Below are 17671 nucleotides of genomic sequence, written 5' to 3'. Positions count from 1 at the left end.
ACACAGAGGGAATTAGGAAAGGAGAGAAAGATCCGGAAATAACCGACTTAGGTTAAACACGGAAACTTGGACAAAAAGAAAACCTTGAGGAAAAGGCACAGCAGGTGTAACACCCGCGAATTTTCCATTTTGACATTTTAAATTTATTAAACTGTTCGATTACTTTATTTCATATTTTTGAATTATTCAATTTAATTAATTTTATGTCAAACACGATTTTTATAAACGTATTACATAAAAGCTCGTTTATATAAAAATACGTACGATTAAATTATATCTTTAAGGCATGATTTATATAATAATATATGTATACGTATTTCTGGTCGGATAATAATAATGACTGTAATAGTTTCCGTCTTAACTTCCTGTGAGGTAATATCCGTATAAAACCCTTACATTTTAGGACTATAACGTAAGTTTAAGATGCGATTTATGGTCATAAACGAAAAACAATAGAGAAAACGATAAAGAACAAAGAATCAACCTCGGGTCCTTTGAAATTCGGCCTAAGAACAGAAATCAAAATAGATTTCCTCCTAATCGTTGCACCCAAGACCGTCTGAGACTATGCCCCTTGTGCTAGAATGTACTCTCTAATTGTCTTGCAATATTGAGAGAGTTTTGTGTGAATTTTGCTAGATGTGAGATCTAGGTTTTTCAGAGAAGAATGCTCTCAAAAACCTAATTTCCTTTCAAATGAAAATCAGTTAGGTCAAAAGGAGAGAAAACTCTCCTTTTGTTCTCATGGGTTCGGCCGTGGGTATGCATGGGGAGGAAGTGGGCTTTCCACTTTCTCCTTATTCAACTCGTGGTCCGACTTGTTTCGCTAAAATGTATATGACGGGTTTTATTATAAATCGTCATCGGTTATCGGTTATTAAAATATCGACTAGTAACATGGATTAGTCAACATATTAATACATGTCCGACAAAGACAATATTGTATAATTAATTCAATATACATCAATTAAATATAATCGTTTATATTCAATTTACGAAATAACCGCTTAATTCGTCTTAGCCATTATTATTTAATCCGTATTAAATAATTATCTCAACATCGCGTTTGACTAATTATTAGTCAAAGACTCCGACTAACTGCTTAGTCAAATTGGGCATCAACATGACTGTATTTTCATACCGTCACATCTCTCAAACGTATCCTATAAGTGTGACTTTTAGGGACCAGTTGATCACCGCCATCTGTATGACAATAACGTCAAACTTATCTAGCAAGCCAACCGTTATTGATAAACGTGGACCAACTGATAATAATACAAAAGTATACCCTTTGATCCTTTTAGATATTTAAATGTTATTGCACTAACTGTAGAGGTCACCAGCCCCAACAAGCTCCCACTTGTCCGTACAAGTGTATGTGCAATAACGTTATCCGCACTAACTGGAGGACACGGCTCCAACAAACTCCCACTTTACCGTACAAGTGTATGTGCGATAACCGATTCTCATATTCATTTAAAATTTCTCCCACTCAATGTAAAACAATTTGCAGATCCGGATCCGCAAAGATCGTATTTTACAATCGATCTGTATCAAGAGTGGTTTCCCCGACTAGAGAGTAACTCAACTGATAAAACGAATTCGTATTCGAGCATGGCTATGCATTTCGATTCTGACTCCTCGAGTGGCCCCGAGAAATATCGAGTACACGATAAAGGCTGAATATTTCCTTCAACTCGACTCCGCCGATCTAAGCACAAAGATGAAATGACCCTCTACTTGGCCCCCTGTTACGGATGACCGTGAGAAAGAAACCAAAGTCACCCAAAATCTGCCTTAGTCTCAAGAGACAGTCGATAGTCAAAAGAATCGACTCTTAGGATCACCATGGAGGTCCTATCCACGACCTGGCACCGAATGTTATAAAACATTTAGGACTCCATGTCGATGTCACAATTGTGTCCTACGAGATATCCGTATAATTCGCCTTTGTGATTGGTTAGTCAACCTTTTGACTTATGGCTCGTTGAACCCACCATCAACCAACGTCACAAAATAATTGCCAGAGTTATCAGCTCACGTGGGCAATTAAGGACCAAAAATATAATGTTTGTTCAGTTCACTTTGTGGTGTTCAAAATTGTCGTACAAATCCACATGAAAAACAAAATATATAAATATCAAAACGATGATGTCGTATAGAGTACAAAAGAGAATGAATCTAATCCATGAAAGAGTACTACAACTCAGGAACACGTTTAATTCCCATGGAATTAACATGCCCTTCATGCTTATCTTGTCGTAGTGGTTTAGTGAGAGGATCTGCTATATTATCATCTGTAGAAATCTTTCCTATCACTACCTCCTTTTGCTCCACGTAATCTCGGATTAGATGAGCTTTCCGTTGTACATGTCTAGACTTGTTGCTAGACTTAGGCTCCTTAGCTTGGAAGATGGCACCTCTATTGTCGCAATAGATGGTGATCGGGTCATTCGAACTAGGCACTACAGATAGTCCTTGTAAGAATTGACGCATCCATATCGCTTCCTTTGCGGCCTTCGACGCGCATAGTACTCGGACTCGTCGTAGAATCTGCTTTGTAACACTTTGTTTGGAACTCTTCCAAATGATCGCAGCGCCATTAAGAGTAAAAACGAATCCGCCGAGATTTCGAGTCATCTCGATCCGTTTGAAAGCTAGCATCTGCAGAACGGTTGCGCATAGCTTTTGATCGCCTCCATAAGTCAATGCCCAATCTTTAGTCCTCCGTAGGTACTTAAGAATGTTCTTGACAGCCATCCAATGTGATTCACCTGGATGCTGTTGGAATCGACTTGTCATACTCAATGCGTATGCTACGTCCGGACGTGTGCATATCATGGCATACATGATTGATCCTATAGCCGAGGCATAAGGAATCCGTGTCATGCGCTCTTTCTCTTCCGGTGTCTCTGGTGCCTGAGACTTGCTCAAATGCACCCCTGGAGCCATAGGAAGAAACCCCTTCTTGGAGTTAGTCATGCTGAATCTCTCTAGTATCTTGTCTATATAAGACTCCTGACTGAGAGATAACATCCGACATGATCTATCTCGATAGATACGGATGCCCAAAATTCTTTGTACCTCACCCAGATCTTTCATCTGGAAATGGTTCTTCAACCATACTTTTACCGAAGTTAAGAGAGGTATGTCATTCCCAATCAGGAGTATGTCATCAACATACAATATTAGGAAGACAATCTTGCTCCCACTCGACTTGATATATAGACATGGTTCCTCGACCGATCGAGTAAATCCATTTTCTTTTATCACTTGGTCGAAACGATGATTCCAACTCCGAGAAGCTTACTTAAGTCCATAAATGGAACGCTTAAGCTTGCACACTTTCTTAGGATGTTCTGGATCGATGAAACCTTCGGGTTGTACCATGTACAACTCTTCCTCCAAAAAACCGTTTAAGAAGGCGGTTTTCACATCCATCTGCCAAATTTCATAGTCATGAAAAGCGGCAATCGCTAAGATAATCCAAATGGAACGCAGCATGACTACGGGTGCAAAAATTTCATCGTAGTGCAAACCTGGCACTTGGGTGAAACCTTTAGCAACTAGTCGTGATTTATAGATATCTTGTTGACCTTCCACATAATGCTTTATCTTGTAAAGCCATTTGCATTGAAGGGGACGAACCTTAGCAGGTAAGTCAACAAGATCCCATACGTTGTTCTCATACATGGAGTCCATCTCGAATTGCATGGCCTCAAGCCATAGCTTTGAGTCGGAACTAGTCATGGCACCTTTATAGGTTGCGGGTTCACTACTCGTTAAGAGTAGAATGTCATCTATGTCATGTTCCTCGACCATACCAATGTATCTGTCCGGAGGAATAGAGACTCTTCCCGACCTCCTAGGTTCCTCAAGAATATTCACCGCAGCCGGGATTGAAGGGACTGGTTCCTCCAATGGTTGCTCGGTATTTGGTTTTGGAATCTCCGACAGTTCGAAGGTTCTATTACTCTTTGCAGTCTCGAGAAATTCCTTCTCTAAGAATGCCGCACTTGCCGCAACAATTACACGTTGTTCGGTTGGCGAATAAAAGTAATGACCAAGCGTTCCTTTAGGATAACCTATAAAGTATATCTTGACCGATCGCGGGCCGAGCTTATCCTCGTGTCTCCACTTGACATAAGCCTCGCAGCCCCAAACCCGTATAAAGGACAAGTTAGGGACCGTTCCCTTCCATAGTTCATATGGAGTCTTGTCAACAGCTTTAGACGGACTTCGGTTAAGTATTAGAGCAGCTGACAGAAGAGCATAACCCCACAATGAGTCAGGCAACACGGTGTGACTCATCATGGATCGAACCATATCAAGTAGTGTTCGATTTCTCCATTCGGACACACCATTCAACTGAGGTGTTCCAGGTGGAGTTAACTGCAAGGCAATCCCACAGTCCTTAAGGTGTTGATCAAACTCGTGAGAAAGATACTCGCCACCACGGTCTGATCGTAGTGTTTTAATCTTTCTACCCAGTTGGTTCTGTACCCGATTCTGGTATTCTTTGAATTTCTCAAAGGACTCACTTTTGTGCTTCATTAAGTAGACATGGCCATATCTACTTAAATCGTCCGTGAAAGTGATGAAATACCTATAGCCTTCTCGTGCGGTGATTGACATAGGTCCACACACATCCGTATGTATGAGTCCTAATAGGTCAGCAGCGCGCATTCCAACACCTTTGAAGGAAATTCGAGTCATCTTACCAATGAGACATGATTCACACAAGCCAAATGATTGAAAATCAAAGGCCGAGATAGCTCCATTCTGTATGAGCTGTTTAACGCGTTTCTCATTAATGTGTCCCATACGGCAGTGCCATAGATATGTTTGATCTTTGTCACCAACCTTTAACTTCTTATTCATTACGTGCAATATTTCTATGGTCCGATCTAAAACATAAATTCCGTTCATGGAGACTGCCTTGCCATAAATCATATCGTGTAATGAGAAAATGCAACTATTATTCTCTATTACAAATGAAAAACCAAGTTTGTCAAGTGCGAAATCAAAATAATGTTTTTAGAAAGACTGGTACATAATAGCGATTATATAGAAATAACTCAAATCCGCTAGGAAGCTGGATCACATATGTTCCCCTCGAGACGGCAGCCACTCGTGCTCCATTCCCGACACGCAGGTCCACCTCACCCTTTACGAGGGGTTCGATGTTTCGGAGGCCCTGCACATGATTGCACAAATGAGAACCACAACCAGTATCTAGTACCCAAGTTCCGTAACTTGCGTGGTTAATCTCAATCATATGAATAAATGAAGAAGAAGAAGAAGACATACCAACAGGATTAACGCGACCGCTTTTATGTCCTCATGGTATACAGACATGTACGCCTCAATGCCCGATCTTGTGGCAATGATGGCATTCCATGTTACTAGTCTTGCTCTTTGTCGCGCGTGATGAGGTGCTCGACACACCAGGCCCACTCTTACCTGATCCCGACTTCTTAAACTTCGGTTTGCCTACCGCTAGGTCTACCTGAGCTTTGCCCTTACCCTTGCCCTTGTTTGACACAACGAGAACATCCTGTTTCAAGCTCCCACTAAACTTCATATCCTTCTCGGTCTGTACGAGTAGGGAGTGTAGTTCATGAGGACTTTTCTTCAAATCATTCATATAGTAATTCGCCCTAAAGAGCGCAAAACTATCGTGGAGTGAATGAAGCATGCGCTCAATCACGATGTTCTCGCTGATTTTACAATCAAGCGCCTTCAGTCTCTCGACATTCTCAATCATGCTGAGAATGTGTGGGCTAACCGGTTGGCCCTTCTGGAGTTTCGCATCAAAGAAGCGAGTGGTATGCTCATAGGTCACGATTCTCGGTGCTTTCGAGAATTCCTTAGTGAGCGTGGTGAAAATCTTGTTTGCACCTTCGGCTATGAAGCGTTTCTGCAAATTGGATTCCATTGCAAAAATGAGTACGTTTTTAATCGCACCCGCTTCCATGACGAAATCGTTATACTTGGCGATCTCGTTAGCTCCGGCCCGTGGGGCCTGGGTTTGACGGGATGGGCTCTGTCGATATTTGAGCTTCCCGTCGGCGGCGGCATTCCGTAATGCCGCCTCCCAGTCCGCGAAGTTTGATCCATCATTCTTCGATCGAGTAGACGATTCATCCGATTCATGAAGATCCGAAGCCAGGACTCACGGTCCAATGTGGCACTTGGCATTGGGTCGTCAAAGACGGCCACCATTTTGTTATTAGCAGTTTAAGTGATCGTGATCTACACTGAAAAAGAAAGGAAAAACAAAACGAAATAAGCAACTCATCGAGGTGATTTAAGTCTATTTAAAATTCATTTTAATCGTGTAGACTCATTGCACTTGCATAATTGATCTCCCTCAAGAATAATACAAGTGATCCCAAGACTCAATTTCCGTAAATTGATAAGCCAACTGTTTAGCTAGTTCTATCGTTAGAACTCTTGGTCGATAGATTTCCGTAAATCCTATCTATAGTCCACCATAATCATAGGATCGTACGAGTGACCATAGTGTTGAGATAAAATAGGTCAATCAGTTCCAACTTACCCGACGTAGAAGGGGTCATATTATGCCTACCGACGAAGAAGGGATTCATTGGAGTTTGACCTATAAAGACTATTCTCAATTTTTGGTTATACGAGGAAGATCCCATCAACTTAGTTTTAATTCATTTTAAGTGAACGAATAACTAGCATTGCGTGAATGAATTAATTTAGGTGATGGCTTATAAAAACGTGTGATATCTGTATATCAAAGAAAACTAACGCGTGACCTCTATATGAGTCAGTTTTCATGCAATTATTAGGTGGTTTGGTTTTAGGCGGAATATGATGCAATCTATCGTTACGATAAAATAAATAAAAGAATGCAAAACGTAAATAAAAGTCCTAGTGTGGCCTATCCTAGTAAAAAGAACATAATACAACTTTGGAATCCACCGTTGGACCCGAGAAGCTTGTCTTGATGTTCCATCTTTGTCCATGCAGCGGGAGTGAGCATCCGATCTCCATCTTTGGTCTTCTCAAAATTACAATTTAAAAATTACAAAATATAAACCTATTTACATTCTAAATAAAAACTGTAATTACAAGGAAAAACCAAAACGGAGATACAAGATCTCAAAATACAACCAAGACCGTGTTCCATCATTACGATAACACGTTCTACTAAGGCCACACTAAGTTACAACCGTTTGTAAAATTAAATACGTAATAAAACATTCAAGGCATTCAAATATAACGATAAATAAAAATGCATCAACTAAAATAAAATTTATTGGTGACATAATTCCGTAATTATGTTAAATTTATCCAAACCACCTTTTAACGATTAAAATTATGTGACAAAACCGCTTCTATCAACTTAATTTTAATTCATGATAATCCGTTACTTTAAATTGCTTTAAAATAACTAAATGGTACGTGAGTGAACCGTTTCACTATCAAGCGAATGCACAAAATCCGTATTGTGCACATGTTATGGTCGAAAAAAAAACAAAACATGAAAAAAAAAATTTCTTCTTTCACGGCTGAACCGTGACAAACCATAAATTTTTTTCTTTTTTTGTTTTAGCTGCTCAAAACCGTGAGCAAAGAGGGCAAAAAAAAAAAATTCAGCTGCTCAAAACCGTGAGCAACAACATTCAACACAAAATCGATTTGACAAAACCCAATTGCAATTTGAACATAATCCGTATTAAAACAAAAATTACAATTGACAGGATCTTAACATATTGTTATAATTATCGTTTAAAATAACAATATGCAAAGAACAAATCGAAAAACAAAATCAGACGATCAAGACTGATAAGCCGTGATGCAATAGGGCACGGTTTTCAATAAAAAGAAAACAGCCGAAAAAAAAATTAGAAAACAGCCGAAAAAAAAATTCAGGCCGCACGGTTTTCTAGACAAAACAATCATCGTTTCAAATCGTTTAATGAAAATCACAATGGAAAAATTACGTGGCGTCGCTCTGATACCACTTGTGAGGTAATATCCGTATAAAACCCTTACATTTTAGGACTATAACGTAAGTTTAAGATGCGATTTATGGTCATAAACGAAAAACAATAGAGAAAACGATAAAGAACAAAGAATCAACCTCGGGTTCTTTGAAATTCGGCCTAAGAACAGAAATCAAAATAGATTTCCTCCTAATCGTTGCACCCAAGACCGTCTGAGACTATGCCCCTTGTGCTAGAATGTACTCTCTAATTGCCTTGCAATATTGAGAGAGTTTTGTGTGAATTTTGCTAGATGTGAGATCTAGGTTTTTCAGAGAAGAATGCTCTCAAAAACCTAATTTCCTTTCAAATGAAAATCAGTTAGGTCAAAAGGAGAGAAAACTCTCCTTTTGTTCTCATGGGTTCGGCCGTGGGTATGCATGGGGAGGAAGTGGGCTTTCCACTTTCTCCTTATTCAACTCGTGGTCCGACTTGTTTCGCTAAAATGTATATGACGGGTTTTATTATAAATCGTCATCGGTTATCGGTTATTAAAATATCGACTAGTAACATGGATTAGTCAACATATTAATACATGTCCGACAAAGACAATATTGTATAATTAATTCAATATACATCAATTAAATATAATCGTTTATATTCAATTTACGAAATAACCGCTTAATTCGTCTTAGCCATTATTATTTAATCCGTATTAAATAATTATCTCAACATCGCGTTTGACTAATTATTAGTCAAAGACTCCGACTAACTGCTTAGTCAAATTGGGCATCAACATGACTGTATTTTCATACCGTCACATCTCTCAAACGTATCCTATAGGTGTGACTTTTAGGGACCAGTTGATCACCGCCATCTGTATGACAATAACGTCAAACTTATCTAGCAAGCCAACCGTTATTGATAAACGTGGACCAACTGATAATAATACAAAAGTATACCCTTTGATCCTTTTAGAGATTTAAATGTTATTGCACTAACTGTAGAGGACACCAGCCCCAACACTTCCGTCTAGCAATAGACTGTCACATTTTCATATGTAAGACTATCCTTAATCTCGACCAATCAAAATTCAACAACACTCATACACCTACTCACTCACACCCCACATTTATATATTATTATTATTATTATTATTATGATTATTATTATTATTATTATTATTATTATTATTATTATTATTATTATTATTATTATTATTATTATTATTATTATTATTATTATTATTATTATTATTATTATTATTATTATTATTATTATTATTATTATTATTATTATTATTATTATTATTATTATTATTATTATTATTATTATTATTATTATTATTATTATTAGTAGTAGTAGTAGTAGTAGTACTACTACCCGTGTGACCCCCACCATGCACACCCTTGCTTTTCCTCATTTCTTCTTCTCCTTTTCTTGCGTTAAACAGCAGCAACAACAATCCCCTGCAACAACAACAAACCCAGACCAACAACTCCATTTTCGTGACATAAAAACCCAGATTCCGACTTCGTTTCTCAACCTTTTCCTCTAATTCTTCCACCATTCTCCTCCTTACTCCCTCCTTCATCTTTCTAGGTAAGAAAGCTATGATTTTGTGGTGATTTCAGTTTGACCTGCCTCCTAAAAGTTCCGATTTTTAGCTCCTTTATTTCGTTTTCCTCCTTCTAGTTGAAGAAACCGAAGACCCGCAGGGAGGCTCGCACTCTTTTGACGTTTTCCACAGAGATTTGAAGAGCAATGAGGTAACGGTGATAGGTTACTCGACATATGTCGGAATTTCTGTCTTTTGTATCGTCTTATACGTGCTTACTCGATAAAGTTTGGTCCTTTACTTTTCTTTTCATTTGTATGGTAAATTTTGTCTCATATTGGTGGTTGTGTTGAATTGTTTCGAGTCTAAATTCGGGTCTGTGTTATGTTGCTTGAGTTCGACCTCGGCTCGCATTGTTGGGTGGAAATGGGCTGTTTGGTTCGTTTTGGGACGGGGAAAGCAGTCTTTCAGGACTGATTTGAGTTACTTCTTACCTGTGAGCTCTCACTTTGAACCCGTCTCAGGTGCTCCTTAACATTGCCCAAATTCGGACCGCTTGTGCGCGAGTATGTAGTCAATTAGGGCATGTTGCACTCTGTTTTTGGGAAACGGTTTCTGTATGTACTTTCAGTGCTGGTTGGAGGTAGTTTTGCAGGTGTATGGGAGTATTCTGGTACCTGTGCAGTGCTGTGTTGTGCAACGTACGGAAAATATTGGGACTGTAGAAGTCGGGTTGCGGGTGGACTGTCGTGGGATGATATTCGGAAGTCGAAATGGGTTATGTTGGTTGTTGTATGTGTATACCTGATATTATCGCTTTAAAGGTCTAGCTTGAACCATGTTTGGCTACGGGTTGTAGAGCTACCTCACGGTTGTTTGGGTGTGTTGGGTAATCTTGCGTAGGGTTGGATGCGGGTAGTCGAGTGGCTGTGGTTGAGTCGTGTTTTGGGCTGTCCAAAGTGGTTCTTTGAGTCGTGGCTATGGGTGCTCGTAGTGTAGGCTTGGGTCATTCAAAATATAATTAAATAACCGTCTTGTATTTTATATAGCGATAATTTGTTAATATCGTTCTTTCACATAGTCATTTTGTTGGGCTTACTATATTTCTTTCCTTGGGCTTGTTATGTTCAATTCGTAGGGCTTGTCATATTTCATGTGTTGGACTCCATATGATTTATTTGTTGAACTTTATATGATTTAAATGTTGGGTTTGACACGTCTTGTTTGTTGGGCTTAATATAATTCAATTATTGGGTTTCTCATAATTTGTTTATTGGACTGATTTTGTCACTGGTATTGGACTTGTTTGCATTCCGTAATTCTCACATGACGTAAATTATTCATTATACCTTATTATATTTTATTTAAACGGCATGTTAAATTATGAAATAGAATATTTAATAATAAATACAAGTATGAAATATTTATTATATATAAGTACTTGTGAGAGTCATATCTTTGATAATGTCTTGAATTGTCTGGTTGTGAGAGTCTTGGTCCTATCGGATACTAGGGGTGAGCTATAAGCCCTCTAGTTGCGATATGATCGTCGGGATTGATGTTCCCATCCGTACTCATGGTGAGATGCAAGCCATGAGTATGAATGTGACATTAACGGTCCCGTGTCATATGATGTTTGCATGATCATTCTTACTCTTATTGTGACTCAAGTGTGACGTTTTACATTGTGTGACTACTTGACATTCCTTATTTACCTCTTTCGGACCTTTGGTTACGATTGTGTGCCATGTTTCCAGATTGGGTTATCTTTCCTCTTTCGGACCTTTGGTTACGAGTGTGTGCCATGTTTCCGGATTGGGTTATCTTTCCTCTTTCGGACCTTTGGTTACGAGTGTGTGACATGTTTCCGAATTAGGATATCCTTCCGCCTTTCTTCGGACCTTTGGTTACGGGTGTGTGCCATGTTTCCGATTAGAGGTTACTCGAACTTTGGTTACGAGTGTGTGCCATGTTTCGAGTCTTGCATACGATGGGTATATCGTTTGTATGTCCATCCCGAGAGTCTGGATCCAGGTTTAGACTAGGACCGTATTATGATCGTCGTCCTACCAAGAGGTTGGAGTCTAGATGGTTTGTCTTGTGAGTTCATACTAAGTATATGTCTTACACTTGTTGAGTCGTATCAATATGAGTTGGTTAACTTGGTTGTTCTACACCCTTGTTTCCAAATTCATATTCATTCAAACCTACCATGCCTATTCCATTAAGAAAGTACTATGTCTATCTGATCTTGATTATTCATTATATCTCCTTGTTCTTTATTGTTCACATATGATGCATGATTAATATGTTTAATTAAGTGTTTGTTACTTGCATTTTGACATATTGTGGCTGGGAGAACCTTGAGTTACTCCCCACTGACTGTGGCGTTCATGTTTACATGAATGACAGGTTGTGAAGATGCTTACGTGGGGAAGACGTGTGGGCTAGCGAGAACTAAATCCTTGGACCTTAGTTTCTAGTTTAGAAACCCCTTATATGTTTATTCGTGGGATATCTTTTGCCCACTTTCTAGACTTGGGTTGTAATAACCTAAATTTGTCTATTTTAGTATTTGTTCATTTCATTTTTGGCACCCGCGTGTTAGTCTGTAGCTTATCATCAAAAGTTTTTAAAATCTCACAAATTTCCGCTTTAATTTGTTAGTTATATTTTCCGCTTTATCGCGGGGTGTCACAGCAGGTGCTGCGTCCCTTGGAAGAGGCGCAACACTTGCTGCGTCCTTTCCTCAGCGGGTTCCTCCTGCGCAAGAAAGCGCATTTGACAGCCTGTCGTATTTTAGGCATAACTTTATCTACAGGACTCGGATTAAAGTGATTTTGGTGGCGCTAGAAAGATAAGAAAGAGATCTAGAACTTTCTGTGAAATAGGCCTGACCCAAAAAAGTCGTTATCACCTCGTAAAACGGGCCTAAAAGTCGGGTTATCATTTTAGCTAAATGAAATGCACATTTTGTAATGTAAACTTTTAGTTTATCCCAAAGAAGTGACATGGGACTCAAAATGAGAATAATCATGACATTTTATGACATCCTAACCTTAGGTAGACAAACACATTGCTTTGACTCGGGATTTGACGGTTTTAGGAAATGAAGACGGTTTTTGACCCAGACTCCAAATGTACTTGATACGTGCATATTCTATACACTTTATCTGCAGTTTTGGCACGTACTTCCATGCATAATTGTTAACTTTAAGCTACTATTTCTCCCGAAATGGTTTACTTTGCATTTTCTATGATTTATTGTAGGAATGAATGGAAGTAAGCTAAATCGAGCCTAAATCGTCCTCCGGAGGCAACTTCAGGGAAGCTTGGAAGAAGGAGGTTTGTACTCACTCACCTCGGGATGCGTGCATTGGAGTGAGGAGCTGTTTTTGAAGAAAAGAAGTGTTTCTGCACAGCACCATCAGTCGATTGACTATGTTGTAAGGTCGATCGACCACTGAAGTACATCAGACGCTACTGGATCGCCACCATCAGTCGATCGACCATACTGATCAGTCGATCGACCGGTCTTCGAGCTGAGAATTATTTCTTCGTGTTAGACTTTTAAAAGCCCAACTTGTAATTAACCTTTAGCATCTTTTTATCAGTAGAACGCAGCAATAATTAGGTTATGCTTTTCATTATTGAAGAACTCAGTTTTTAGATCTAGCTTTGCTGACGAAACCCCTCGATTTCGATACTTTATGCTTGAATTCGATTAGTAACTTTTTATGCAATTCCTTTCTTCTTTTAATTCTTATTATTTCAATTCTTGTTTCATCAATTTAATTCCAGAAATTCATCTCTTGTCCTTTGTCTTTTATTTAAATTCAATCATGTCAATCTTGTTCTTTGTTATCAATTTAGCAATTGTTTTAGTTTTAGTCATGCGTAGCTAATTTCTTTGATTGGGAATTAGGTGAGCCATGGCATAAGTTAGGATTGTTTTGTGGTATGAATTCTTCCGTATTGGTCTTGTTGTCTTTTGATAAATCCCTTTACTAGATTGAAAGATTAGTAATTTGAATTATCGTTAGATTGGAATTTCTCTTGAGTGAAAGCTTTGAGAAATTTCGGGGAACTAGAAGACCGCAAGGTTAATTTGAGCATAGATCAAAAGGCTAGCTTATATTCCCTGAGACCGTATTATAAGACCTCTGCTACTTTACTGACCTGACATTTGCCGTGGTGAACCGAAGTTCCCAGTCTTCTTTTTATCTTGTTGAGAAATTTCATTTTAACAATTAGCCAATTAGTCAACCAATCTCAAAACCCCCCAATTAATTGTTACTTTTATAGACTGAAAAATAGCAAACAAAATCAACCTTGTCTCTCTGTGGTTCGACCCTTACTATCACTAGCTATAGTTTTAGTTTGGAATTATAAATTTAATTTTGATACAAAACGACGGTATCAAATTTTGGCGCCGTAGCCGGGGAGACGGTGTAATTCTGTTTGCTTTATTTTTAGTTTATTTTTCTTATCTCAAGGAACTTTGGTTCCTTGAGACCGTTGCTTACCTTTGCTTCTAGTTTTGCTTTTGCACAGTTAGAAGACAGGTTTTTGAGAGGAAGACTTGAGTACTCTCATTTTGGCAATTATGGCTACCATATATGATAATCTACAGCCAAAGGAACACCATCTTCCAAAGGGGCACCAGTTACCTACCCCTACTGCGGGTAATTTCGAGTTTCGTTCCTCTTATATCGATTTAGTGGAGCGAAATCGGTTTTTAGTCTACTGGAGATGAGGACCCCTTGAAGCATATGGAAATTTTCACGGACTCTGCTGTTCCATACCTATACCAGCTGGGGTGACTCAGGATGAAGTAAAGGGGTTGATGTTCTTATATTCCTTGAAGGATTCAGCGCGAGATTGGTACCGCTACCTTGATAGGGTAGCAACTGGAGTCACGGACTGGACATCTCTAGCATTAGCCTTCTACAAGAAGTACTTTCCACTTTCAAAGACTGACGCCTTGAGAAGTAAAATCACAAGTTTCCAACAAGGAGCTGATGAAGGTTTTTGCGAAGCATGGAGGGTTTCAAAAGTTTGGTCCGAGCTGTCCCTCACCATGGTTTCCAGCAATGGTATCTTTGCAACCTATTTTATAATGCTCTATATGATGATTACAAGGTCATCCTGGATGCAGCTGCTAATGGTAGGTTCCAAAACAATACCGGTCAAACTAAAGGTTGGAACACTATTGAGCAGATGGCAGTCCATAGAGCTGAGTTTGGAAGTTCACGTGGAAAGTCACGAAAGCAAAGTGATGAAATGAGTGCCGTTGTGACACTTATAACTTCTATTTCTGCCCGTCTCGAGAAGCTCGAGATTTCTGAAGCTTCCAAGGAGAAAGTTGAGATAACTGTTCAAAACCCAGATGAGATCGAGAAGTTGAGAGAAATGGTCCAACTCCTTTTGGTTCACATGGCAAATATGGAAGCAGCCGGGATTGAGTCCTCAAGGAATTTTGTGAAGCAATTGGAGAATATAGAGGCTAAGCAAGTTGCTAATTCTTCAAGCAAATGTGAAGGGCCGATTGAAACGATTAATTCCATTAATCTCAGAAGTGGCCTCTCTTATGAAAGTCCCGACAAGCCAAAGGAAGACTCGGGAAATGATGAAGAAGCTCGTTTAAATTCTGGTGCAAAAACGAGCTCAATTGCGATTTACGGTCGATCGACCAACATTGTCGATCGATCGATCAAGCGTCGATAGAATAGTTTCGATCGAAACTATTCACACTAAAGATACGATCGATCGACCAACATTGTCAGTCGATCGACTGGATCACCTGACGAAATCAATTCTGAACAGGAACTGTTCACGCCCAGCCAAGTTGGTCGATCGACCACTCATATCAGTCGATCGACTGGAATCCCAGAGCAGGATATAAATCCGTCAACTAGTTCGCATGATTCTTCACTCATTGATGATTTGACGGGGGTTTTAAACCTACGGAAGCCGAAGGTTACTGATCCTACGACCAGTGTTGCAGTCCCGTATCCGGAGCGTTTGAAGGCTACTAAGCTGGAGCGTAAGTTTGGTAAGTTTCTGGAGATGGTCCAGAATCTCGAGGTAACGGTTCCTTTCATTGACTTAATTACCCAGGTACCCTCTTACGCTAAATTTATGAAAGATATTTTAAATCGTAAGAGAAATTTTCGTGATGATGGTAATGTTGCTTTTGTGGAGGAATGTAATGCTCTTTCACAAATTAATGTGCCACCTAAATTAAAAGACCCGGGTAGTTTTTCAATTCCTTGCACTATAGGTAACCACGTAATTGGAAAGGCCCTTTGTGACTTAGGGGCCAGTGTCAGTGCCATGCCCTATTCTGTTTGCGAAAGGTTAAACATTGGTAGACTTAAGGTGACCGATATTACCGTTCAAATGGCAAATAGATCGACTTAGAGACCTATAGGGGTTCAAGAGGATGTACCCGTTCGAGTGGGTAAGTTTTTTATTCCTGTCGATTTCGTTGTTTTGGACATTGCAGAGGACAGTCAGATACCTATTATTTTAGGCAGACCGTTTTTACATACAACAATGGGTCGTAATAGATGTCAAACGCTGAACCATCACCTTAGAGGTAGGGGATGACACCATTGAGTTCATCTTGCTCACAAGGCGACGAACTCGCGATGAGGATACGTGTTATTCCATTGATATTGTTGACAGGGTTGTTACTTGTAATTGGAGGGAATCCTTAGCCAAGGATCCCTTAGCTGATATAACCCGTTTAGGTGAGTGTGTAGGTAATACAGTGGAGAATGCTGAGGAGCCAGATGCTTTGGTAGCCTCAATGGAGAGCTACGAGCTCAATGAAGAAGAAGATGAGATGCTTTTAAGCTTGGCCAACGAGAACTTGGTCAACACTTTCTACACCATTGAAGCTGATTCTGTCTATGCTGTAAAGGTAAAGGTGCCGGAGCGTAAGCTACTTCCTCCTAATCTTAAGTATGTTTTTCTAGATGATACGGAGCAAGACCCAGCTATTGTTAGCTCTAAGCTTAATGATGACCACTATCTGCTTTGATGTGTGTGCTTAAGAAAAACAAGAAGGCTTTGGGTTACTCTTTGGATGACATTAAGGGCATCACCCGATGTTTGTATGCACAGATAGAGTTGGAAGAAGGCCACAAGCCTTACGCATGGGTCAACGCAAGTTGAACCGAAGATGCGAGAAGTTGTTATGGCCGAGGTGATGAAACTACTCGATGCCGGTATTATTTATACAGTTGGCAACTCCAAGTGGGTTAGCCAGATTCGTAGTCCCGAAGAAAGGAGGGACTACCGTGGTTAAAAATGATAAAAATGAATTAATACCAACTCGAGTAGTGACAGGGTGGCGGATGTGCATTGATTATAGACAGTTGAATGCCGCCACCAAGAAAGACCACTTCCCCTCCCTTTTGTTGACCAAATGACCGAAAGACTTGCTTCTAACAAATTTTTCTTTTTCTAGACGGATATTCAGGTTCTTTCGTATCCCTATTCATCCTGGACGATCGAGTAAGACCACTTTTACCCCTCCACCGGGTGTTTTTGCATATCGTAGAATGCCTTTCGGATTGTGTAACGCCCCTGCTACCTTTCAGAGGTGCATGATGGGGATTTTTTCTGATTATATAGAGAATATTATGGAAGTATTCATGGATGATTTCTCAGTTTATAATAGTGACTTTGATCGTTGTTTAGCTAACCTTGATAAAGTCATGCAGCGTTGTATAGATGTTAATCTTGTTTTAAACTGGGAAAAGTGTCAGTTTATGGTCAATGAGGGAGTTGTGTTAGGGCATCTGATTTCTGATAAAGGTATACATGTTGATAAGGCAAAGGTGCAGGTGATTGAGCAATTACCTCCTCCCGTGAATGTTAAAGGAGTGAGGAGTTTCCTTGGTCACGCTCGTTTTTACCGGCGTTTCATTAAGGATTTTTCAAAAATTGCTAAACCACTTACACATTTGCTCCTTAAGGATGCTGTCTTTGAATTTACTGATGAATGCCTTACCGCTTTTAACAGGTTAAAGGAGGCCTTAGTTTCTGCGCCAATCATTCAGCCGCCTGATTGGGACCTCCCATTTGAGATCATGTGTGATGCCAGCGATTATGCGGTCGGTGCAGTTTTGGGACAGCGGAA

At 39.6% G+C, this 17671-nt stretch overlaps 1 non-coding gene across 1 annotated transcript; it reads right to left on the bottom strand.

The window, feature by feature from the left end:
- Positions 1-14500: 14500 nt before the first annotated feature.
- On the bottom strand, positions 14501-14606 carry LOC141625217 (small nucleolar RNA R71). Its single transcript, XR_012535009.1, has one exon. It is a non-coding gene; the product is annotated as a small nucleolar RNA R71 (small nucleolar RNA).
- Positions 14607-17671: the final 3065 nt, after the last annotated feature.

The sequence above is a fragment of the Silene latifolia genome, chromosome X, assembly GCF_048544455.1.
Source record: "Silene latifolia isolate original U9 population chromosome X, ASM4854445v1, whole genome shotgun sequence".
NCBI lineage: Eukaryota > Viridiplantae > Streptophyta > Magnoliopsida > Caryophyllales > Caryophyllaceae > Silene > Silene latifolia.
Note: the sequence above shows the minus strand (reverse complement) of the source record. Positions and strands in the feature narration are given on the sequence as shown.